Below are 25,346 nucleotides of genomic sequence, written 5' to 3' on the forward strand. Positions count from 1 at the left end.
TTTACAGTGAAAACGGCAGGCACTTCAAACAGGAACTAGGAAACAGACTGAGAGTCCAGAGTAAGGGTTTCTCCTGCAACCTGTTCCCTTTGTGCTGGATGAACGAACGTCTCTCCACATGCTCAGTTCTGAGAGATAAGTGTGTGTGAAAGCCGTCCTTCACCTAGCTTGAAGGGAACACAAAGTTTCTTTTCAGTTGCCAACTCCACTCCATACAAATATATGGGGAGGTACAAACTCCAACTCGGGTTTACAGTGAAAACGGCAGGCACTTCAAACCGGCACTAGGAAACCGACTGAGAAACCAGAGTAAGGGTTTCTCCTGCAACCCGTTCCCTTTGTGCTGGATGAACGAACGTCTCTCCACATGCTCAGTTCTGAGAGATAAGTGTGTGTGAAAGCCGTCCTTCACCTAGCTTGAAGGGAACACAAAGTTTCTTTTCAGTTGCCAACTCCACTCCATACAAATATATGGGGAGGTACAAGCTCCAACTCGGTTTTACAGTGAAAACGGCAGGCACTTCAAACCGGCACTAGGAAACCGACTGAGAAACCAGATTAAGGGTTTCTACTGCAACCCGTTCCCTTTGTGCTGGATGAACGAACGTCTCTCCACATGCTCAGTTCTGAGAGATAAGTGTGTGTGAAAGCCGTCCTTCACCTACCTTGAAGGGAACACAAAGTTTCTTTTCAGTTGCCAACTCCACTCCATACATATATATGGGGAGGTTCAAGCTCCAACTCGGTTTTACAGTGAAAACGGCAGGCACTTCAAACCGGCACTAGGAAACAGACTGAGAAACCAGAGTAAGGGTTTCTCCTGCAACCCGTTCCCTTTGTGCTGGATGAACGAACGTCTCTCCACATGCTCAGTTCTGAGAGATAAGTGTGTGTGAAAGCCGTCCTTCACCTAGCTTGAAGGGAACACAAAGTTTCTTTTCAGTTGCCAACTCCACTCCATACATATATATGGGGAGGTACAAGCTCCAACTCGGTTTTACAGTGAAAATGGCAGGCACTTCAAACCGGCACTAGGAAACAGACTGAGAAACCAGAGTAAGGGTTTCCCCTGCAACCCGTTCCCTTTGTGCTGGATGAACGAACGTCTCTCCACATGCTCAGTTCTGAGAGATAAGTGTGTGTGAAAGCCGTCCTTCACCTAGCTTGAAGGGAACACAAAGTTTCTTTTCAGTTGCCAACTCCACTCCATACAAATATATGGGGAGGTACAAACTCCAACTCGGGTTTACAGTGAAAACGGCAGGCACTTCAAACCGGCACTAGGAAACCGACTGAGAAACCAGAGTAAGGGTTTCTCCTGCAACCCGTTCCCTTTGTGCTGGATGAACGAACGTCTCTCCACATGCTCAGTTCTGAGAGATAAGTGTGTGTGAAAGCCGTCCTTCACCTAGCTTGAAGGGAACACAAAGTTTCTTTTCAGTTGCCAACTCCACTCCATACATATATATGGGGAGGTACAAGCTCCAACTCGGTTTTACAGTGAAAACGGCAGGCACTTCAAACGAGCACTAGGAAACAGATTGAGAAACCAGAGTAAGGGTTTCTCCTGCAACCCCTTCCCTTTGTGCTGGATGAACGAACGTCTCTCCACATGCTCAGTTCTGAGAGATAAGTGTGTGTGAAAGCCGTCCTTCACCTAGCTTGAAGGGAACACAAAGTTTCTTTTCAGTTGCCAACTCCACTCCATACAAATATATGGGGAGGTACAAGCTCCAACTCGGTTTTACAGTGAAAACGGCAGGCACTTCAAACCGGCACAAGGAAACCGACTGAGAAACCAGATTAAGGGTTTCTACTGCAACCCGTTCCCTTTGTGCTGGATGAACGAACGTCTCTCCACATGCTCAGTTCTGAGAGATAAGTGTGTGTGAAAGCCGTCCTTCACCTACCTTGAAGGGAACACAAAGTTTCTTTTCAGTTGCCAACTACACTCCATACATATATATGGGGAGGTTCAAGCTCCAACTCGTTTTTACAGTGAAAACGGCAGGCACTTCAAACCGGCACTAGGAAACAGACTGAGAAACCAGAGTAAGGGTTTCTCCTGCAACCCGTTCCCTTTGTGCTGGATGAACGAACGTCTCTCCACATGCTCAGTTCTGAGAGATAAGTGTGTGTGAAAGCCGTCCTTCACCTAGCTTGAAGGGAACACAAAGTTTCTTTTCAGTTGCCAACTCCACTCCATACAAATATATGGGGAGGTACAAACTCCAACTCGGGTTTACAGTGAAAACGGCAGGCACTTCAAACCGGCACTAGGAAACCGACTGAGAAACCAGAGTAAGGGTTTCTCCTGCTACCCGTTCCCTTTGTGCTGGATGAACGAACGTCTCTCCACATGCTCAGTTCTGAGAGATAAGTGTGTGTGAAAGCCGTCCTTCACCTAGCTTGAAGGGAACACAAAGTTTCTTTTCAGTTGCCAACTCCACTCCATACATATATATGGGGAGGTACAAGCTCCAACTCGGTTTTACAGTGAAAACGGCAGGCACTTTAAACGAGCACTAGGAAACAGACTGAGAAACCAGAGTAAGGGTTTCTCCTGCAACCCCTTCCCTTTGTGCTGGATGAACGAACGTCTCTCCACATGCTCAGTTCTGAGAGATAAGTGTGTGTGAAAGCCGTCCTTCACATAGCTTGAAGGGAACACAAAGTTTCTTTTCAGTTGCCAACTCCACTCCATACAAATATATGGGGAGGTACAAGCTCCAACTCGGTTTTACAGTGAAAACGGCAGGCACTTCAAACCGGCACTAGGAAACCGACTGAGAAACCAGATTAAGGGTTTCTACTGCAACCCGTTCCCTTTGTGCTGGATGAACGAACGTCTCTCCACATGCTCAGTTCTGAGAGATAAGTGTGTGTGAAAGCCGTCCTTCACCTACCTTGAAGGGAACACAAAGTTTCTTTTCAGTTGCCAACTCCACTCCATACATATATATGGGGAGGTTCAAGCTCCAACTCGGTTTTACAGTGAAAACGGCAGGCACTTCAAACCGGCACTAGGAAACAGACTGAGAAACCAGAGTAAGGGTTTCTCCTGCAACCCGTTCCCTTTGTGCTGGATGAACGAACGTCTCTCCACATGCTCAGTTCTGAGAGATAAGTGTGTGTGAAAGCCGTCCTTCACCTAGCTTGAAGGGAACACAAAGTTTCTTTTCAGTTGCCAACTCCACTCCATACATATATATGGGGAGGTACAAGCTCCAACTCGGTTTTACAGTGAAAACGGCAGGCACTTCAAACCGGCACTCGGAAACAGACTGAGAAACCAGAGTAAGGGTTTCCCCTGCAACCCGTTCCCTTTGTGCTGGATGAACGAACGTCTCTCCACATGCTCAGTTCTGAGAGATAAGTGTGTGTGATAGCCGTCCTTCACCTAGCTTGAAGGGAACACAAAGTTTCTTTTCAGTTGCCAACTCCACTCCATACATATATATTGGAAGGTACAAACTCCAACTCGGTTTTACAGTGAAAACGGCAGGCACTTCAAACCGGCACTAGGAAACAGACTGAGAAACCAGAGTAAGGGTTTCTCCTGCAACCCGTTCCCTTTGTGCTGGATGAACGAACGTCTCTCCACATGCTCAGTTCTGAGAGATAAGTGTGTGTGAAAGCCGTCCTTCACCTAGCTTGAAGGGAACACAAAGTTTCTTTTCAGTTGCCAACTCCACTCCATACATATATATTCGAAGGTACAAACTCCAACTCGGTTTTACAGTGAAAAAGGCAGGCACTTCAAACCGGCACTAGGAAACAGACTGAGAAACCAGAGTAAGGGTTTCTCCTGCAACCCGTTCCCTTTGTGCTGGATGAACGAACGTCTCTCCACATGCTCAGTTCTGAGAGATAAGTGTGTGTTAAAGCCGTCCTTCACCTAGCTTGAAGGGAACACAAAGTTTCTTTTCAGTTGCCAACTCCACTCCATACATATATATGGGGAGGTACAAGCTCCAACTCGGTTTTACAGTGAAAACGGCAGGCACTTCAAACCGGCACTAGGAAACAGACTGAGAAACCAGAGTAAGGGTTTCTCCTGCAACCCGTTCCCTTTGTGCTGGATGAACGAACGTCTCTCCACATGCTCAGTTCTGAGAGATAAGTGTGTGTGAAAGCCGTCCTTCACCTAGCTTGAAGGGAACACAAAGTTTCTTTTCAGTTGCCAACTCCACTCCATACATATATATTCGAAGGTACAAACTCCAACTCGGTTTTACAGTGAAAACGGCAGGCACTTCAAACCGGCACTAGGAAACAGAGTGAGAAACCAGAGTAAGGCTTTCTCCTGCAACCCGTTCCCTTTGTGCTGGATGAACGAACGTCTCTCCACATGCTCATTTGTGAGAGATAAGTGTGTGTGAAAGCCGTCCTTCACCTAGCTTGAAGGGAACACAAAGTTTCTTTTCAGTTGCCAACTCCACTCCATACATATATATGGGGAGGTACAAGCTCCAACTCGGTTTTACAGTGAAAACGGCAGGCACTTCAAACCGGCACTAGGAAACAGACTGAGAAACCAGAGTAAGGGTTTCTCCTGCAACCCGTTCCCTTTGTGCTGGATGAATGAACGTCTCTCCACATGCTCAGTTCTGAGAGATAAGTGTGTGTGAAAGCCGTCCTTCACCTAGCTTGAAGGGAACACAAAGTTTCTTTTCAGTTGCCAACTCCACTCCATACATATATATGGGGAGGTACAAGCTCCAACTCGGTTTTACAGTGAAAACGGCAGGCACTTCAAACCGGCACTAGGAAACAGACTGAGAAACCAGAGTAAGGGTTTCTGCTGCAACCCGTTCCCTTTGTGCTGGATGAACGAACGTCTCTCCACATGCTCAGTTCTGAGAGATAAGTGTGTGTGAAAGCCGTCCTTCACCTAGCTTGAAGGGAACACAAAGTTTCTTTTCAGTTGCCAACTCCACTCCATACATATATATGGGGAGGTACAAGCTCCAACTCGGTTTTACAGTGAAAACGGCAGGCACTTCAAACCGGCACTAGGAAACAGACTGAGAAACCAGAGTAAGGGTTTCTCCTGCAACCCGTTCCCTTTGTGCTGGATGAACGAACGTCTCTCCACATGCTCAGTTCTGAGAGATAAGTGTGTGTGAAAGCCGTCCTTCACCTAGCTTGAAGGGAACACAAAGTTTCTTTTCAGTTGCCAACTCCACTCCATACATATATATGGGGAGGTACAAGCTCCAACTCGGTTTTACAGTGAAAACGGCAGGCACTTCAAACCGGCACTCGGAAACAGACTGAGAAACCAGAGTAAGGGTTTCCCCTGCAACCCGTTCCCTTTGTGCTGGATGAACGAACGTCTCTCCACATGCTCAGTTCTGAGAGATAAGTGTGTGTGATAGCCGTCCTTCACCTAGCTTGAAGGGAACACAAAGTTTCTTTTCAGTTGCCAACTCCACTCCATACATATATATGGGGAGGTACAAGCTCCAACTCGGTTTTACAGTGAAAACGGCAGGCACTTCAAACCGGCACTCGGAAACAGACTGAGAAACCAGAGTAAGGGTTTCCCCTGCAACCCGTTCCCTTTGTGCTGGATGAACGAACGTCTCTCCACATGCTCAGTTCTGAGAGATAAGTGTGTGTGATAGCCGTCCTTCACCTAGCTTGAAGGGAACACAAAGTTTCTTTTCAGTTGCCAACTCCACTCCATACATATATATTGGAAGGTACAAACTCCAACTCGGTTTTACAGTGAAAACGGCAGGCACTTCAAACCGGCACTAGGAAACAGACTGAGAAACCAGAGTAAGGGTTTCTCCTGCAACCCGTTCCCTTTGTGCTGGATGAACGAACGTCTCTCCACATGCTCAGTTCTGAGAGATAAGTGTGTGTGAAAGCCGTCCTTCACCTAGCTTGAAGGGAACACAAAGTTTCTTTTCAGTTGCCAACTCCACTCCATACATATATATTCGAAGGTACAAACTCCAACTCGGTTTTACAGTGAAAAAGGCAGGCACTTCAAACCGGCACTAGGAAACAGAGTGAGAAACCAGAGTAAGGCTTTCTCCTGCAACCCGTTCCCTTTGTGCTGGATGAACGAACGTCTCTCCACATGCTCATTTGTGAGAGATAAGTGTGTGTGAAAGCCGTCCTTCACCTAGCTTGAAGGGAACACAAAGTTTCTTTTCAGTTGCCAACTCCACTCCATACATATATATGGGGAGGTACAAGCTCCAACTCGGTTTTACAGTGAAAACGGCAGGCACTTCAAACCGGCACTAGGAAACAGACTGAGAAACCAGAGTAAGGGTTTCTCCTGCAACCCGTTCCCTTTGTGCTGGATGAATGAACGTCTCTCCACATGCTCAGTTCTGAGAGATAAGTGTGTGTGAAAGCCGTCCTTCACCTAGCTTGAAGGGAACACAAAGTTTCTTTTCAGTTGCCAACTCCACTCCATACATATATATGGGGAGGTACAAGCTCCAACTCGGTTTTACAGTGAAAACGGCAGGCACTTCAAACCGGCACTAGGAAACAGACTGAGAAACCAGAGTAAGGGTTTCTGCTGCAACCCGTTCCCTTTGTGCTGGATGAACGAACGTCTCTCCACATGCTCAGTTCTGAGAGATAAGTGTGTGTGAAAGCCGTCCTTCACCTAGCTTGAAGGGAACACAAAGTTTCTTTTCAGTTGCCAACTCCACTCCATACATATATATGGGGAGGTACAAGCTCCAACTCGGTTTTACAGTGAAAACGGCAGGCACTTCAAACCGGCACTAGGAAACAGACTGAGAAACCAGAGTAAGGGTTTCTCCTGCAACCCGTTCCCTTTGTGCTGGATGAACGAACGTCTCTCCACATGCTCAGTTCTGAGAGATAAGTGTGTGTGAAAGCCGTCCTTCACCTAGCTTGAAGGGAACACAAAGTTTCTTTTCAGTTGCCAACTCCACTCCATACATATATATGGGGAGGTACAAGCTCCAACTCGGTTTTACAGTGAAAACGGCAGGCACTTCAAACCGGCACTAGGAAACAGACTGAGAAACCAGAGTAAGGGTTTCTCCTGCAACCCGTTCCCTTTGTGCTGGATGAACGAACGTCTCTCCACATGCTCAGTTCTGAGAGATAAGTGTGTGTGAAAGCCGTCATTCACCTAGCTTGAAGGGAACACAAAGTTTCTTTTCAGTTGCCAACTCCACTCCATACATATATATGGGGAGGTACAAGCTCCAACTCGGTTTTACAGTGAAAACGGCAGGCACTTCAAACCGGCACTAGGAAACAGACTGAGAAACCAGAGTAAGGGTTACTCCTGCAACCCGTTCCCTTTGTGCTGGATGAACGAACGTCTCTCCACATGCTCAGTTCTGAGAGATAAGTGTGTGTGAAAGCCGTCCTTCACGTAGCTTGAAGGGAACACAAAGTTTCTTTTCAGTTGCCAACTCCACTCCATACATATATATGGGGAGGTACAAGCTCCAATTCGGTTTTACAGTGAAAACGGCAGGCACTTCAAACCGGCACTAGGAAACAGACTGAGAAACCAGAGAAAGGGTTTCTCCTGCAACACGTTCCCTTTGTGCTGGATGAACGAACGTCTCTCCACATGCTCAGTTCTGAGAGATAAGTGTGTGTGAAAGCCGTCCTTCACCTAGCTTGAAGGGAACACAAAGTTTCTTTTCAGTTGCCAACTCCACTCCATACATGTATATGGGAAGGTACAAGCTCCAACTCGGTTTTACAGTGAAAACGGCAGGCACTTAAAACCGGCCCTAGGAAACAGACTGAGAAACCAGAGTAAGGGTTTCTCCTGCAACCCCTTCCCTTTGTGCTGGATGAACGAACGTCTCTCCACATGCTCAGTTCTGAGAGATAAGTGTGTGTGAAAGCCGTCCTTCACCTAGCTTGAAGGGAACACAAAGTTTCTTTTCAGTTGCCAACTCCACTCCATACATATATATGGGGAGGTACAAGCTCCAACTCGGTTTTACAGTGAAAACGGCAGGCACTTAAAACCGGCCCTAGGAAACAGACTGAGAAACCAGAGTAAGGGTTTCTCCTGCAACCCCTTCCCTTTGTGCTGGATGAACGAACGTCTCTCCACATGCTCAGTTCTGAGAGATAAGTGTGTGTGAAAGCCGTCCTTCACCTAGCTTGAAGGGAACACAAAGTTTCTTTTCAGTTGCCAACTCCACTCCATACATATATATGGGGAGGTACAAGCTCCAACTCGGTTTTACAGTGAAAACGGCAGGCACTTCAAACCGGCACTAGGAAACAGACTGAGAATCCAGAGTAAGGGTTTCACCTGCAACCCGTTCCCTTTGTGCTGGATGAACGAACGTCTCTCCACATGCTCAGTTCTGAGAGATAAGTGTGTGTGAAAGCCGTCCTTCACGTAGCTTGAAGGGAACACAAAGTTTCTTTTCAGTTGCCAACTCCACTCCATACATATATATGGGGAGGTACAAGCTCCAACTCGGTTTTACAGTGAAAACGGCAGGCACTTCAAACCGGCACTAGGAAACAGACTGAGAAACCAGAGTAAGGGTTTCTCCTGCAACCCGTTCCCTTTGTGCTGGATGAACGAACGTCTCTCCACATGCTCAGTTCTGAGAGATAAGTGTGTGTGAAAGCCGTCATTCACCTAGCTTGAAGGGAACACAAAGTTTCTTTTCAGTTGCCAACTCCACTCCATACATATATATGGGGAGGTACAAGCTCCAACTCGGTTTTACAGTGAAAACGGCAGGCACTTCAAACCGGCACTAGGAAACAGACTGAGAAACCAGAGTAAGGGTTACTCCTGCAACCCGTTCCCTTTGTGCTGGATGAACGAACGTCTCTCCACATGCTCAGTTCTGAGAGATAAGTGTGTGTGAAAGCCGTCCTTCACGTAGCTTGAAGGGAACACAAAGTTTCTTTTCAGTTGCCAACTCCACTCCATACATATATATGGGGAGGTACAAGCTCCAACTCGGTTTTACAGTGAAAACGGCAGGCACTTCAAACCGGCACTAGGAAACAGACTGAGAAACCAGAGAAAGGGTTTCTCCTGCAACACGTTCCCTTTGTGCTGGATGAACGAACGTCTCTCCACATGCTCAGTTCTGAGAGATAAGTGTGTGTGAAAGCCGTCCTTCACCTAGCTTGAAGGGAACACAAAGTTTCTTTTCAGTTGCCAACTCCACTCCATACATGTATATGGGAAGGTACAAGCTCCAACTCGGTTTTACAGTGAAAACGGCAGGCACTTAAAACCGGCCCTAGGAAACAGACTGAGAAACCAGAGTAAGGGTTTCTCCTGCAACCCGTTCCCTTTGTGCTGGATGAACGAACGTCTCTCCACATGCTCAGTTCTGAGAGATAAGTGTGTGTGAAAGCCGTCCTTCACCTAGCTTGAAGGGAACACAAAGTTTCTTTTCAGTTGCCAACTCCACTCCATACATATATATGGGGAGGTACAAGCTCCAACTCGGTTTTACAGTGAAAACGGCAGGCACTTCAAACCGGCACTAGGAAACAGACTGAGAATCCAGAGTAAGGGTTTCACCTGCAACCCGTTCCCTTTGTGCTGGATGAACGAACGTCTCTCCACATGCTCAGTTCTGAGAGATAAGTGTGTGTGAAAGCCGTCCTTCACGTAGCTTGAAGGGAACACAAAGTTTCTTTTCAGTTGCCAACTCCACTCCATACATATATATGGGGAGGTACAAGCTCCAACTCGGTTTTACAGTGAAAACGGCAGGCACTTCAAACCGGCACTAGGAAAAAGACTGAGAAACCAGAGTAAGGGTTTCTCCTGCAACCCGTTCCCTTTGTGCTGGATGAACGAACGTCTCTCCACATGCTCAGTTCTGAGAGATAAGTGTGTGTGAAAGCCGTCCTTCACGTAGCTTGAAGGGAACACAAAGTTTCTTTTCAGTTGCCAACTCCACTCCATACATATATATGGGGAGGTACAAGCTCCAACTCGGTTTTACAGTGAAAACGGCAGGCACTTCAAACCGGCACTAGGAAACAGACTGAGAAACCAGAGTAAGGGTTTCTCCTGCAACCAGTTCCCTTTGTGCTGGATGAAAGAACGTCTCTCCACATGCTCAGTTCTGAGAGATAAGTGTGTGTGAAAGCCGTCCTTCACCTAGCTTGAAGGGAACACAAAGTTTCTTTTCAGTTGCCAACTCCACTCCATACATATATATGGGGAGGTACAAGCTCCAACTCGGTTTTACAGTGAAAACGGCAGGCACTTCAAACCGGCACTAGGAAACAGACTGAGAAACCAGAGTAAGGGTTTCTCCTGCAACCCGTTCCCTTTGTGCTGGATGAACGAACGTCTCTCCACATGCTCAGTTCTGAGAGATAAGTGTGTGTGAAAGCCGTCCTTCACCTAGCTTGAAGGGAACACAAAGTTTCTTTTCAGTTGCCAACTCCACTCCATACATATATATGGGGAGGTACAAGCTCCAACTCGGTTTTACAGTGAAAACGGCAGGCACTTCAAACCGGCACTAGGAAACCGACTGAGAAACCAGAGTAAGGGTTTCTCCTGCAACCCGTTCCCTTTGTGCTGTATCAACGAACGTCTCTCCACATGCTCAGTTCTGAGAGATAAGTGTGTGTGAAAGCCGTCCTTCACCTAACTTGAAGGGAACACAAAGTTTCTTTTCAGTTGCCAACTCCACTCCTTACATATATATGGGGAGGTACAAGCTCCAACTCGGTTTTACAGTGAAAACGGCAGGCACTTCACACCGGCACTAGGAAACAGACTGAGAAACCAGAGTAAGGGTTTCTCCTGCAACCCCTTCCCTTTGTGCTGGATGAACGAACGTCTCTCCACATGCTCAGTTCTGAGAGATAAGTGTGTGTGAAAGCCGTCCTTCACCTAGCTTGAAGGGAACACAAAGTTTCTTTTCAGTTGCCAACTCCACTCCATACATATATATGGGGAGGTACAAGCTCCAACTCGGTTTTACAGTGAAAACGGCAGGCACTTCAAACCGGCCCTAGGAAACAGACTGAGAAACCAGAGTAAGGGTTTCTCCTGCAACCCGTTCCCTTTGTGCAGGATGAACGGACGTCTCTCCACATGCTCAGTTCTGAGAGATAAGTGTGTGTGAAAGCCGTCCTTCACCTAGCTTGAAGGGAACACAAAGTTTCTTTTCAGTTGCCAACTCCACTCCATACATATATATGGGGAGGTACAAGCTCCAACTCGGTTTTACAGTGAAAACGGCAGGCACTTCAAACCGGCACTAAGAAACCGACTGAGAATCCAGAGTAAGGGTTTCACCTGCAACCCGTTCCCTTTGTGCTGGATGAACGAACGTCTCTCCACATGCTCAGTTCTGAGAGATAAGTGTGTGTGAAAGCCGTCCTTCACCTAGCTTGAAGGGAACACAAAGTTTCTTTTCAGTTGCCAACTCCACTCCATACATATATATGGGGAGGTACAAGCTCCAACTCGGTTTTACAGTGAAAACGGCAGGCACTTCAAACCGGCACTAGGAAACAGACTGAGAAACCAGAGTAAGGGTTTCTCCTGCAACCCGTTCCCTTTGTGCAGGATGAACGGACGTCTCTCCACATGCTCAGTTCTGAGAGATAAGTGTGTGTGAAAGCCGTCCTTCACCTAGCTTGAAGGGAACACAAAGTTTCTTTTCAGTTGCCAACTCCACTCCATACATATATATGGGGAGGTACAAGCTCCAACTCGGTTTTACAGTGAAAACGGCAGGCACTTCAAACCGGCACTAAGAAACCGACTGAGAATCCAGAGTAAGGGTTTCACCTGCAACCCGTTCCCTTTGTGCTGGATGAACGAACGTCTCTCCACATGCTCAGTTCTGAGAGATAAGTATGTGTTAAATCCGTCCTTCACGTAGCTTGAAGGGAACACAAAGTTTCTTTTCAGTTGCCAACTCCACTCCATACATATATATGGGGAGGTACAAGCTCCAACTCGGTTTTACAGTGAAAAAGGCAGGCACTTCAAACCGGCACTAGGAAAAAGACTGAGAAACCAGAGTAAGGGTTTCTCCTGCAACCCGTTCCCTTTGTGCTGGATGAACGAACGTCTCTCCACATGCTCAGTTCTGAGAGATAAGTGTGTGTGAAAGCCGTCCTTCACGTAGCTTGAAGGGAACACAAAGTTTCTTTTCAGTTGCAAACTCCACTCCATACATATATATGGGGAGGTACAAGCTCCAACTCGGTTTTACAGTGAAAACGGCAGGCACTTCAAACCGGCACTAGGAAACAGACTGAGAAACCAGAGTAAGGGTTTCTCCTGCAACCAGTTCCCTTTATGCTGGATGAAAGAACGTCTCTCCACATGCTCAGTTCTGAGAGATAAGTGTGTGTGAAAGCCGTCCTTCACCTAGCTTGAAGGGAACACAAAGTTTCTTTTCAGTTGCCAACTCCACTCCATACATATATATGGGGAGGTACAAGCTCCAACTCGGTTTTACAGTGAAAACGGCAGGCACTTCAAACCGGCACTAGGAAACAGACTGAGAAACCAGAGTAAGGGTTTCTTCTGCAACCCGTTCCCTTTGTGCAGGATGAACGGACGTCTCTCCACATGCTCAGTTCTGAGAGATAAGTGTGTGTGAAAGCCGTCCTTCACCTAGCTTGAAGGGAACACAAAGTTTCTTTTCAGTTGCCAACTCCACTCCATACATATATATGGGGAGGTACAAGCTCCAACTCGGTTTTACAGTGAAAACGGCAGGCACTTCAAACCGGCACTAAGAAACCGACTGAGAATCCAGAGTAAGGGTTTCACCTGCAAACCGTTCCCTTTGTGCTGGATGAACGAACGTCTCTCCACATGCTCAGTTCTGAGAGATAAGTGTGTGTGAAAGCCGTCCTTCACCTTGCTTGAAGGGAACACAAAGTTTCTTTTCATTTGCCAACTCCACTCCATACATATATATGGGGAGGTAGAAGCTCAACTCGGTTTTACAGTGAAAACGGCAGGCACTTCAAACCGGCACTAGGAAACAGACTGAGAAACCAGAGTAAGGGTTTCTCCTGCAACCCTTTCCCTTTGTGCTGGATGAACGAACGTCTCTCCACATGCTCAGTTCTGAGAGATAAGTGTGTGTGAAAGCCGTCCTTCACGTAGCTTGAAGGGAACACAAAGTTTCTTTTCAGTTGCCAACTCCACTCCATACATATATATGGGGAAGTACAAGCTCCAACTCGGTTTTACAGTGAAAACGGCAGGCACTTCAAACCGGCACTAGGAAACAGACTGAGAAACCAGAGTAAGGGTTTCTCCTGCAACCCGTTCCCTTTGTGCTGGATGAACGAACGTCTCTCCACATGCTCAGTTCTGAGAGATAAGTGTGTGTGAAAGCCGTCCTTCACGTAGCTTGAAGGGAACACAAAGTTTCTTTTCAGTTGCCAACTCCACTCCATACATATATATGGGGAGGTACAAGCTCCAACTCGGTTTTACAGTGAAAACGGCAGGCACTTCAAACCGGCACTAGGAAACAGACTGAGAAACCAGAGTAAGGGTTTCTCCTGCAACCAGTTCCCTTTGTGCTGGATGAAAGAACGTCTCTCCACATGCTCAGTTCTGAGAGATAAGTGTGTGTGAAAGCCGTCCTTCACCTAGCTTGAAGGGAACACAAAGTTTCTTTTCAGTTGCCAACTCCACTCCATACATATATATGGGGAGGTAAAGCTCCAACTCGGTTTTACAGTGAAAACGGCAGGCACTTCAAACCGGCACTAGGAAACCGACTGAGAAACCAGAGTAAGGGTTTCTCCTGCAAACCGTTCCCTTTGTGCTGGATGAACGAACGTCTCTCCACATGCTCAGTTCTGAGAGATAAGTGTGTGTGAAAGCCGTCCTTCACCTAGCTTGAAGGGAACACAAAGTTTCTTTTCAGTTGCCAACTTCACTCCATACATATATATGGGGATTTACAAGCTCCAACTCGGTTTTACAGTGAAAACGGCAGGCACTTCAAACCGGCCCTAGGAAACAGACTGAGAAACCAGTGTAAGGGTTTCTCCTGCAACCCGTTCCCTTTGTGCAGGATGAACGAACGTCTATCCACATGCTCAGTTCTGAGAGATAAGTGTGTGTGAAAGCCGTCCTTCACCTAGCTTGAAGGGAACACAAAGTTTCTTTTCAGTTGCCAACTCCACTCCATACATATATATGGGGAGGTACAAGCTCCAACTCGGTTTTACAGTGAAAACGGCAGGCACTTCAAACCGGCACTAGGAAACAGACTGAGAAACCAGAGTAAGGGTTTCTCCTGCAACCCGTTCCCTTTGTGCTGGATGAACGAACGTCTCTCCACATGCTCAGTTCTGAGAGATAAGTGTGTGTGAAAGCCGTCCTTCACCTAGGTTGAAGGGAACACAAAGTTTCTTTTCAGTTGCCAACTCCACTCCATACATATATATGGGGAGGTACAAGCTCCAACTCGGTTTTACAGTGAAAACGGCAGGCACTTCAAACCGGCCCTAGGAAACAGACTGAGAAACCAGAGTAAGGGTTTCTCCTGCAACCCGTTCCCTTTGTGCTGGATGAACGAACGTCTCTCCACATGCTCAGTTCTGAGAGATAAGTGTGTGTGAAAGCCGTCCTTCACCTAGCTTGAAGGGAACACAAAGTTTCTTTTCAGTTGCCAACCCCACTCCATACATATATATGGGGAGGTACAAGCTCCAACTCGCTTTTACAGTGAAAACGGCAGGCACTTCATACCGGCACTAGGAAACAGACTGAGAAACCAGAGTAAGGGTTTCTCCTGCAACCCGTTCCCTTTGTGCTGGATGAACGAACGTCTCTCCACATGCTCAGTTCTGAGAGATAAGTGTGTGAAAGCCGTCCTTCACCTAGCTTGAAGGGAACACAAAGTTTCTTTTCAGTTGCCAACTCCACTCCATACATATATATGGGGAGGTACAAGCTCCAACTCGGTTTTACAGTGAAAAAGGCAGGCACTTCAAACCGGCACTAGGAAACAGACTGAGAAACCAGAGTAAAGGTTTCTCCTGCAACCCGTTCCCTTTGTGCTGGATGAACGAACGTCTCTCCACATGCTAAGTTCTAAGAGATAAGTGTGTGTGAAAGCCGTCCTTCACCTAGCTTGAAGGGAACACAAAGTTTCTTTTCAGTTGCCAACTCCACTCCATACATATATATGGGGAGGTACAAGCTCCAACTCGGTTTTACAGTGAAAACGGCAGGCACTTCAAACCGGCACTAGGAAACAGACTGAGAAAACAGAGTAATGGTTTCTCCTGCAACCCGTTCCCTTTGTGCTGGATGAACGAACGTCTCTCCACATGCTCAGTTCTGAGAGATAAGTGTGTGTGAAAGCCGTCCTTCACCTAGCTTGAAGGGAACACAAAGTTTCTTTTCAGTTGCCAACTCCACACCATACATATATATGCGGAGGTACAAGCTCCAACTCGGTTTTACAGTGAAAACGGCAGGCACTTCAAACCGGCACTAGGAAACAGACTGAGAAACCAGAGTAAGGGTTTCTCCTGCAACCCGTTCCCTTTGTGCTGGATGAACGAACGTCTCTCCACATGCTCAGTTCTGAGAGATAAGTGTGTGTGAAAGCCGTCCTTCACCTTGCTTGAAGGGAACACAAAGTTTCTTTTCAGTTGCCAACTCCACTCCATACATATATATGGGGAGGTACAAGCTCCAACTCGGTTTTACAGTGAAAACGGCAGGCACTTCAAACCGGCACTAGGAAACAGACTGAGAAACAAGAGAAATGGTTTCTCCTGCAAAACGTTCCCTTTGTGCTGGATGAACGAACGTCTCTCCACATGCTCAGTTCTGAGAGATAAGTGTGTGTGAAAGCTGTCCTTCAGTTAGCTTGAAGGGAACACAAAGTTTCTTTTCAGTTGCCAACTCCACTCCATACATGTATATGGGGAGGTACAAGCTCCAACTCGGTTTTACAGTGAAAACGGCAGGCACTTCAAACCGGCCCTAGGAAACAGACTGAGAAACCAGAGTAAGGGTTTCTCCTGCAACCCGTTCCCTTTGTGCTGGATGAACGAACGTCTCTCCACATGCTCAGTTCAGTTCTGAGAGATAAGTGTGTGTGAAAGCCGTCCTTCACCTAGCTTGAAGGCAACACAAAGTTTCTTTTCAGTTGCCAACTCCACTCCATACATATATATGGGGAGGTACAAGCTCCAACTCGGTTTTACAGTGAAAACGGCAGGCACTTCAAACCGGCACTAGGAAACAGACTGAGAAACCAGAGTAAGGGTTTCTCCTGCAACCCGTTCCCTTTGTGCTGGATGAACGAACGTCTCTCCACATGCCCAGTTCTGAGAGATAAGTGTGTGTGAAAGCCGTCCTTCACCTAGCTTGAAGGGAACACAAAGTTTCTTTTCAGTTGCCAACTCCACTCCATACATATATATGGGGAGGTACAAGCTCCAACTCGGTTTTACAGTGAAAACGGCAGGCACTTCAAACCGGCCCTAGGAAACAGACTGAGAAACCAGAGTAAGGGTTTCTCCTGCAACCCGTTCCCTTTGTGCAGGATGAACGAACGTCTCTCCACATGCTCAGTTCTGAGAGATAAGTGTGTGTGAAAGCCGTCCTTCACCTAGCTTGAAGGGAACACAAAGTTTCTTTTCAGTTGCCAACTCCACTCCATACATATATATGGGGAGGTACAAGCTCCAACTCGGTTTTACAGTGAAAACGGCAGGCACTTCAAACCGGCACTAAGAAACCGACTGAGAATCCAGAGTAAGGGTTTCACCTGCAACCCGTTCCCTTTGTGCTGGATGAACGAACGTCTCTCCACATGCTCAGTTCTGAGAGATAAGTGTGTGTGAAAGCCTTCCTTCACCTAGCTTGAAGGGAACACAAAGTTTCTTTTCAGTTGCCAAATCCACTCCATACATATATATGGGGAGGTACAAGCTCCAACTCGGTTTTACAGTGAAAACGGCAGGCACTTCAAACCGGCCCTAGGAAACAGACTGAGAAACCAGTGTAAGGGTTTCTCCTGCAACCCGTTCCCTTTGTGCAGGATGAACGAACGTCTCTCCACATGCTCAGTTCTGAGAGATAAGTGTGTGTGAAAGCCGTCCTTCACCTAGATTGAAGGGAACACAAAGTTTCTTTTCAGTTGCCAACTCCACTCCATACATATATATGGGGAGGTACAAGTTCCAACTCGGTTTTACAGTGAAAACGGCAGGCACTTCAAACCGGCACTAGGAAACAGACTGAGAAACCAGAGTAAGGGTTTCTCCTGCAACCCGTTCCCTTTGTGCTGGATGAACGAACGTCTCTCCACATGCTCAGTTCTGAGAGATAAGTGTGTGTGAAAGCCGTCCTTCACCTACCTTGAAGGGAACACAAAGTTTCTTTTCAGTTGCCAACTCCACTCCATACATATATATGGGGAGGTACAAGCTCCAACTCGGTTTTACAGTGAAAACGGCAGGCACTTCAAACCGGCACTAGGAAACAGACTGAGAAACCAGAGTAAGGGTTTCTCCTGCAACCCGTTCCCTTTGTGCTGGATGAACGAACGTCTCTCCACATGCTCAGTTCTGAGAGATAAGTGTGTGTGAAAGCCGTCCTTCACCTAGCTTGAAGGGAACACAAAGTTTCTTTTCAGTTGCCAACCCCACTCCATACATATATATGGGGAGGTACAAGCTCCAACTCGGTTTTACAGTGAAAACGGCAGGCACTTCATACCGGCACTAGGAAACAGACTGAGAAACCAGAGTAAGGGTTTCTCCTGCAACCCGTTCCCTTTGTGCTGGATGAACGAACGTCTCTCCACATGCTCAGTTCTGAGAGATAAGTGTGTGTGAGAGCCGTCCTTCACCTAGCTTGAAGGGAACACAAAGTTTCTTTTCAGTTGCCAACTCCACTCCATACATATATATGGGGAGGTACAAGCTCCAACTCGGTTTTACAGTGAAAACGGCAGGCACTTCAAACCGGCACTAGGAAACAGACTGAGAAACCAGAGAAAGGGTTTCTCCTGCAAAACGTTCCCGTTGTGCTGGATGAACGAACGTCTCTCCACATGCTCAGTTCTGAGAGATAGGTGTGTGTGAAAGCTGTCCTTCACCTAGCTTGAAGGGAACACAAAGTTTCTTTTCAGTTGCCAACTCCACTCCATACATGTATATGGGGAGGTACAAGCTCCAACTCGGTTTTACAGTGAAAACGGCAGGCACTTCAAACCGGCCCTAGGAAACAGACTGAGAAACCAGAGTAAGGGTTTCTCCTGCAACCCGTTCCCTTTGTGCTGGATGAACAAACGTCTCTCCACATGCTCAGTTCAGTTCTGAGAGATAAGTGTGTGTGAAAGCCGTCCTTCACCTAGCTTGAAGGCAACACAAAGTTTCTTTTCAGTTGCCAACTCCACTCCATACATATATATGGGGAGGTACAAGCTCCAACTCGGTTTTACAGTGAAAACGGCAGGCACTTCAAACCGGCACTAGGAAACAGACTGAGAAACCAGAGAAAGGGTTTCTCCTGCAAAACGTTCCCGTTGTGCTGGATGAACGAACGTCTCTCCACATGCTCAGTTCTGAGAGATAGGTGTGTGTGAAAGCTGTCCTTCACCTAGCTTGAAGGGAACACAAAGTTTCTTTTCAGTTGCCAACTCCACTCCATACATGTATATGGGGAGGTACAAGCTCCAACTCGGTTTTACAGTGAAAACGGCAGGCACTTCAAACCGGCCCTAGGAAACAGACTGAGAAACCAGAGTAAGGGTTTCTCCTGCAACCCGTTCCCTTTGTGCTGGATGAACAAACGTCTCTCCACATGCTCAGTTCAGTTCTGAGAGATAAGTGTGTGTGAAAGCCGTCCTTCACCTAGCTTGAAGGCAACACAAAGTTTCTTTTCAGTTGCCAACTCCACTCCATACATATATATGGGGAGGTACAAGCTCCAACTCGGTTTTACAGTGAAAACGGCAGGCACTTCAAACCGGCACTAGGAAACAGACTGAGAAACCAGAGTAAGGGTTTCTCCTGCAACCCGTTCCCTTTGTGCTGGATGAACGAACGTCTCTCCACATGCCCAGTTCTGAGAGATAAGTGTGTGTGAAAGCCGTCCTTCACCTAGCTTGAAGGGAACACAAAGTTTCTTTTCAATTGAAAACTCCACTCCATACATATATATGGGGAGGTACAAGCTCCAACTCGGTTTTACAGTGAAAACGGCAGGCACTTCAAACCGGCCCTAGGAAACAGACTGAGAAACCAGAGTTAGGGTTTCTCCTGCAACCCGTTCCCTTTGTGCTGGATGAACGAACGTCTCTCCACATGCTCAGTTCTGAGGGATAAGTGTGTGTGAAAGCCGTCCTTCACCTAGCTTGAAGGGAACACAAAGTTTCTTTTCAGTTGCCAACTCCACTCCATACATATATATGGGGAGGTAGAAGCTCCAACTCGGTTTTACAGTGAAAACGGCAGGCACTTCATACCGGCACTAAGAAACCGACTGAGAATCCAGAGTAAGGGTTTCACCTGCAACCCGTTCCCTTTGTGCTGGATGAACGAACGTCTCTCCACATGCTCAGTTCTGAGAGATAAGTGTGTGTGAAAGCCGTCCTTCACCTAGCTTGAAGGGAACACAAAGTTTCTTTTCAGTTGCCAACTCCACTCCATACATATATATGGGGAGGTACAAGCTCCAACTCGGTTTTACAGTGAAAACGGCAGGCACTTCAAACCGGCACTAGGAAACAGACTGAGAAACCAGAGTAAGGGTTTCTCCTGCCACCCGTTCCCTTTGTGCTGGATGAACGAACGTCTCTCCACATGCTCAGTTCTGAGAGATAAGTGTGTGTGAAAGCCGTCCTTCACCTAGCTTGAAGGGAACACAAATTTTCTTTTCAGTTGCCAACTCCACTCCATACATATATATGGGGAGGTACAAGCTCCAACTCGGTTTTACAGTGAAAACGGCAGGCACTTCAAACCGGCACTAGGAAACAGACTGAGAAACCAGAGTAAGGGTTTCTCCTGCAACCCGTTCCCTTTGTGCTGGATGAACGAACGTCTCTCCACATGCTCAGTTCTGAGAGATAAGTGTGTGTGAAAGCCGTCCTTCACCTAGCTTGAAGGGAACACAAAGTTTCTTTTCAGTTGCCAACTCCACTCCATACATATATATGGGGAGGTACAAGCTCCAACTCGGTTTTACAGTGAAAACGGCAGGCACTTCAAACCGGCACTAGGAAACCGACTGAGAAACCAGAGTAAGGGTTTCTCCTGCAACCAGTTCCCTTTGTGCTGGATGAACGAACGTCTCTCCACATGCTCAGTTCTGAGAGATAAGTGTGTGTGAAAGCCGTCCTTCACCTAGTTTGAAGGGAACACAAAGTTTCTTTTCAGTTGCCAACTACACTCCATACATATATATGGGGAGGTACAAGCTCCAACTCGGTTTTACAGTGAAAACGGCAGGCACTTCAAACCGGTACTAGGAAACAGACTGAGAAACCAGAGTAATGGTTTCCCTGCAACCGGTTCCATTTGTGCTGGATGAACGAACGTCTCTCCACATGCTCAGTTCTGAGAGATAAGTGTGTGTGAAAGCCGTCCTTCACCTAGCTTGAAGGGAACACAAAGTTTCTTTTCAGTTGCCAACTCCACTCCATACATATATATTCGAAGGTACAAACTCCAACTCGGTTTTACAGTGAAAACGGCAGGCACTTCAAACCGGCACTAGGAAACAGACTGAGAAACCAGAGTAAGGGTTTCTCCTGCAACCCGTTCCCTTTGTGCTGGATGAACGAACGTCTCTCCACATGCTCAGTTCTGAGAGATAAGTGTGTGTGAAAGCCGTCCTTCACCTAGCTTGAAGGGAACACAAAGTTTCTTTTCAGTTGCCAACTCCACTCCATACATATATATGGGGAGGTACAAGCTCCAACTCGGTTTTACAGTGAAAACGGCAGGCACTTCAAACCGGCACTAGGAAACAGACTGAGAAACCAGAGTAAGGGTTTCTCCTGCAACCCGTTCCCTTTGTGCTGGATGAACGAACGTCTCTCCACATGCTCAGTTCTGAGAGATAAGTGTGTGTGAAAGCCGTCCTTCACGTAGCTTGAAGGGAACACAAAGTTTCTTTTCAGTTGCCAACTCCACTCCATACATATATATGGGGAGGTACAAGCTCCAACTCGGTTTTACAGTGAAAACGGCAGGCACTTCAAACCGGCACTAGGAAACAGACTGAGAAACCAGAGAAAAGGTTTCTCCTGCAACACGTTCCCTTTGTGCTGGATGAACGAACGTCTCTCCACATGCTCAGTTCTGAGAGATAAGTGTGTGTGAAAGCCGTACTTCACCTAGCTTGAAGGGAACACAAAGTTTCTTTTCAGTTGCCAACTCCACTCCATACATGTATATGGGGAGGTACAAGCTCCAACTCGGTTTTACAGTGAAAACGGCAGGCACTTAAAACCGGCCCTAGGAAACAGACTGAGAAACCAGAGTAAGGGTTTCTCCTGCAACCCGTTCCCTTTGTGCTGGATGAACGAACGTCTCTCCACATGCTCAGTTCTGAGAGATAAGTGTGTGTGAAAGCCGTCCTTCACCTAGCTTGAAGGGAACACAAAGTTTCTTTTCAGTTGCCAACTCCACTCCATACATATATATGGGGAGGTACAAGCTCCAACTCGGTTTTACAGTGAAAACGGCAGGCACTTCAAACCGGCACTAGGAAACAGACTGAGAAACCAGAGTAAGGGTTTCTCCTGCAACCCGTTCCCTTTGTGCTGGATGAACGAACGTCTCTCCACATGCCCAGTTCTGAGAGATAAGTGTGTGTGAAAGCCGTCCTTCACCTAGCTTGAAGGGAACACAAAGTTTCTTTTCAGTTGCCAACTCCACTCCATACATATATATGGGGAGGTACAAGCTCCAACTCGGTTTTACAGTGAAAACGGCAGGCACTTCAAACCGGCACTAGGAAACAGACTGAGAAACCAGAGAAAGGGTTTCTCCTGCAACACGTTCCCTTTGTGCTGGATGAACGAACGTCTCTCCACATGCTCATTTCTGAGAGATAAGTGTGTGTGAAAGCCGTACTTCACCTAGCTTGAAGGGAACACAAAGTTTCTTTTCAGTTGCCAACTCCACTCCATACATGTATATGGGGAGGTACAAGCTCCAACTCGGTTTTACAGTGAAAACGGCAGGCACTTCAAACCGGCCCTAGGAAACAGACTGAGAAACCAGAGTAAGGGTTTCTCCTGCAACCCGTTCCCTTTGTGCTGGATGAACGAACGTCTCTCCACATGCTCAGTTCTGAGAGATAAGTGTGTGTGAAAGCCGTCCTTCACCTAGCTTGAAGGGAACACAAAGTTTCTTTTCAGTTGCCAACTCCACTCCATACATATATATAGGGAGGTACAAGCTCCAACTCGGTTTTACAGTGAAAACGGCAGGCACTTCAAACCGGCACTAGGAAACAGACTGAGAAACCAGAGTAAGGGTTTCTCCTGCAACCCGTTCCCTTTGTGCTGGATGAACGAACGTCTCTCCACATGCCCAGTTCTGAGAGATAAGTGTGTGTGAAAGCCGTCCTTCACCTAGCTTGAAGGGAACACAAAGTTTCTTTTCAGTTGCCAACTCCACTCCATACATATATATGGGGAGGTACAAGCTCCAACTCGGTTTTACAGTGAAAACGGCAGGCACTTCAAACCGGCCCTAGGAAACAGACTGAGAAACCAGAGTAAGGGTTTCTCCTGCAACCCGTTCCATTTGTGCAGGATGAACGAACGTCTCTCCACATGCTCAGTTCTGAGAGATAAGTGTGTGTGAAAGCCGTCCTTCACCTAGCTTGAAGGGAACACAAAGTTTCTTTTCAGTTGCCAACTCCACTCCATACATATATATGGGGAGGTACAAGCTCCAACTCGGTTTTACAGTGAAAACGGCAGGCACTTCAAACCGGCACTAGGAAACAGACTGAGAAACCAGAGTAAGGGTTACTCCTGCAACCCGTTCCCTTTGTGCTGGATGAACGAACGTCTCTCCACATGCTCAGTTCTGAGAGATAAGTGTGTGTGAAAGCCGTCCTTCACCTAGCTTGAAGGGAACACAAAGTTTCTTTTCAGTTGCCAACTCCACTCCATACATATATATGGGGAGGTACAAGCTCCAACTCGGTTTTACAGTGAAAACGGCAGGCACTTCAAACCGGCACTAGGAAACAGACTGAGAAACCAGAGAAAGGGTTTCTCCTGCAACCCGTTCCCTTTGTGCTGGATGAACGAACGTCTCTCCACATGCTCAGTTCTGAGAGATAAGTGTGTGTGAAAGCCGTCCTTCACCTAGCTTGAAGGGAACACAAAGTTTCTTTTCAGTTGCCAACTCCACTCCATACATGTATATGGGGAGGTACAAGCTCCAACTCGGTTTTACAGTGAAAACGGCAGGCACTTCAAACCGGCCCTAGGAAACAGTCTGAGAAACCAGAGTAAGGGTTTCTCCTGCAACCCGTTCCCTTTGTGCTGGATGAACGAACGTCTCTCCACATGCTCAGTTCTGAGAGATAAGTGTGTGTGAAAGCCGTCCTTCACCTAGCTTGAAGGGAACACAAAGTTTCTTTTCAGTTGCCAACTCCACTCCATACATATATATGGGGAGGTACAAGCTCCAACTCGGTTTTACAGTGAAAACGGCAGGCACTTCAAACCGGCACTAGGAAACAGACTGAGAAACCAGAGTAAGGGTTTCTCCTGCAACCCGTTCCCTTTGTGCTGGATGAACGAACGTCTCTCCACATGCCCAGTTCTGAGAGATAAGTGTGTGTGAAAGCCGTCCTTCACCTAGCTTGAAGGGAACACAAAGTTTCTTTTCAGTTGCCAACTCCACTCCATACATATATATGGGGAGGTACAAGCTCCAACTCGGTTTTACAGTGAAAACGGCAGGCACATCAAACCGGCCCTAGGAAACAGACTGAGAAACCAGAGTAAGGGTTTCTCCTGCAACCCGTTCCCTTTGTGCTGGATGAACGAACGTCTCTCCACATGCTCAGTTCTGAGAGATAAGTGTGTGTGAAAGCCGTCCTTCACCTAGCTTGAAGGGAACACAAAGTTTCTTTTCAGTTGCCAACTCCACTCCATACAAATATATGGGGAGGTACAAGCTCCAACTCGGTTTTACAGTGAAAACGGCAGGCACTTCAAACCGGCACTAGGAAACAGACTGAGAAACCAGAGTAAGGGTTTCTCCTGCAACCCGTTCCCATTGTGCTGGATGAACGAACGTCTCTCCACATGCTCAGTTCTGAGAGATAAGTGTGTGTGAAAGCCGTCCTTCACCTAGCTTGAAGGGAACACAAAGTTTCTTTTCAGTTGTCAACTCCAATCCATACATATATATGGGGAGGTACAAGCTCCAACTCGGTTTTACAGTGAAAACGGCAGGCACTTCAAACCCGCACTAGGAAACAGACTGAGAAACCAGAGTAAGGGTTTCTCCTGCAACCCGTTCCCTTTGTGCTGGATGAACGAACGTCTCTCCACATGCTCAGTTCTGAGAGATAAGTGTGTGTGAAAGCCGTCCTTCACCTAGCTTGAAGGGAACACAAAGTTTCTTTTCAGTTGCCAACTCCACTCCATACATATATATGGGGAGGTACAAGCTCCAACTCGGTTTTACAGTGAAAACGGCAGGCACTTCAAACCGGCACTAGGAAACAGACTGAGAAACCAGAGAAAGGGTTTCTCCTGCAACACGTTCCCTTTGTGCTGGATGAACGAACGTCTCTCCACATGCTCATTTCTGAGAGATAAGTGTGTGTGAAAGCCGTACTTCACCTAGCTTGAAGGGAACACAAAGTTTCTTTTCAGTTGCCAACTCCACTCCATACATGTATATGGGGAGGTACAAGCTCCAACTCGGTTTTACAGTGAAAACGGCAGGCACTTAAAACCGGCCCTAGGAAACAGACTGAGAAACCAGAGTAAGGGTTTCTCCTGCAACCCGTTCCCTTTGTGCTGGATGAACGAACGTCTCTCCACATGCTCAGTTCTGAGAGATAAGTGTGTGTGAAAGCCGTCCTTCACCTAGCTTGAAGGGAACACAAAGTTTCTTTTCAGTTGCCAACTCCACTCCATACATATATATGGGGAGGTACAAGCTCCAACTCGGTTTTACAGTGAAAACGGCAGGCACTTCAAACCGGCACTAGGAAACAGACTGAGAAACCAGAGTAAGGGTTTCTCCTGCAACCCGTTCCCTTTGTGCTGGATGAACGAACGTCTCTCCACATGCCCAGTTCTGAGAGATAAGTGTGTGTGAAAGCCGTCCTTCACCTAGCTTGAAGGGAACACAAAGTT

This window comes from Vicugna pacos, unplaced genomic scaffold, assembly GCF_048564905.1.
Source record: "Vicugna pacos unplaced genomic scaffold, VicPac4 scaffold_118, whole genome shotgun sequence".
Classification (NCBI taxonomy): Eukaryota; Metazoa; Chordata; class Mammalia; order Artiodactyla; family Camelidae; genus Vicugna; species Vicugna pacos.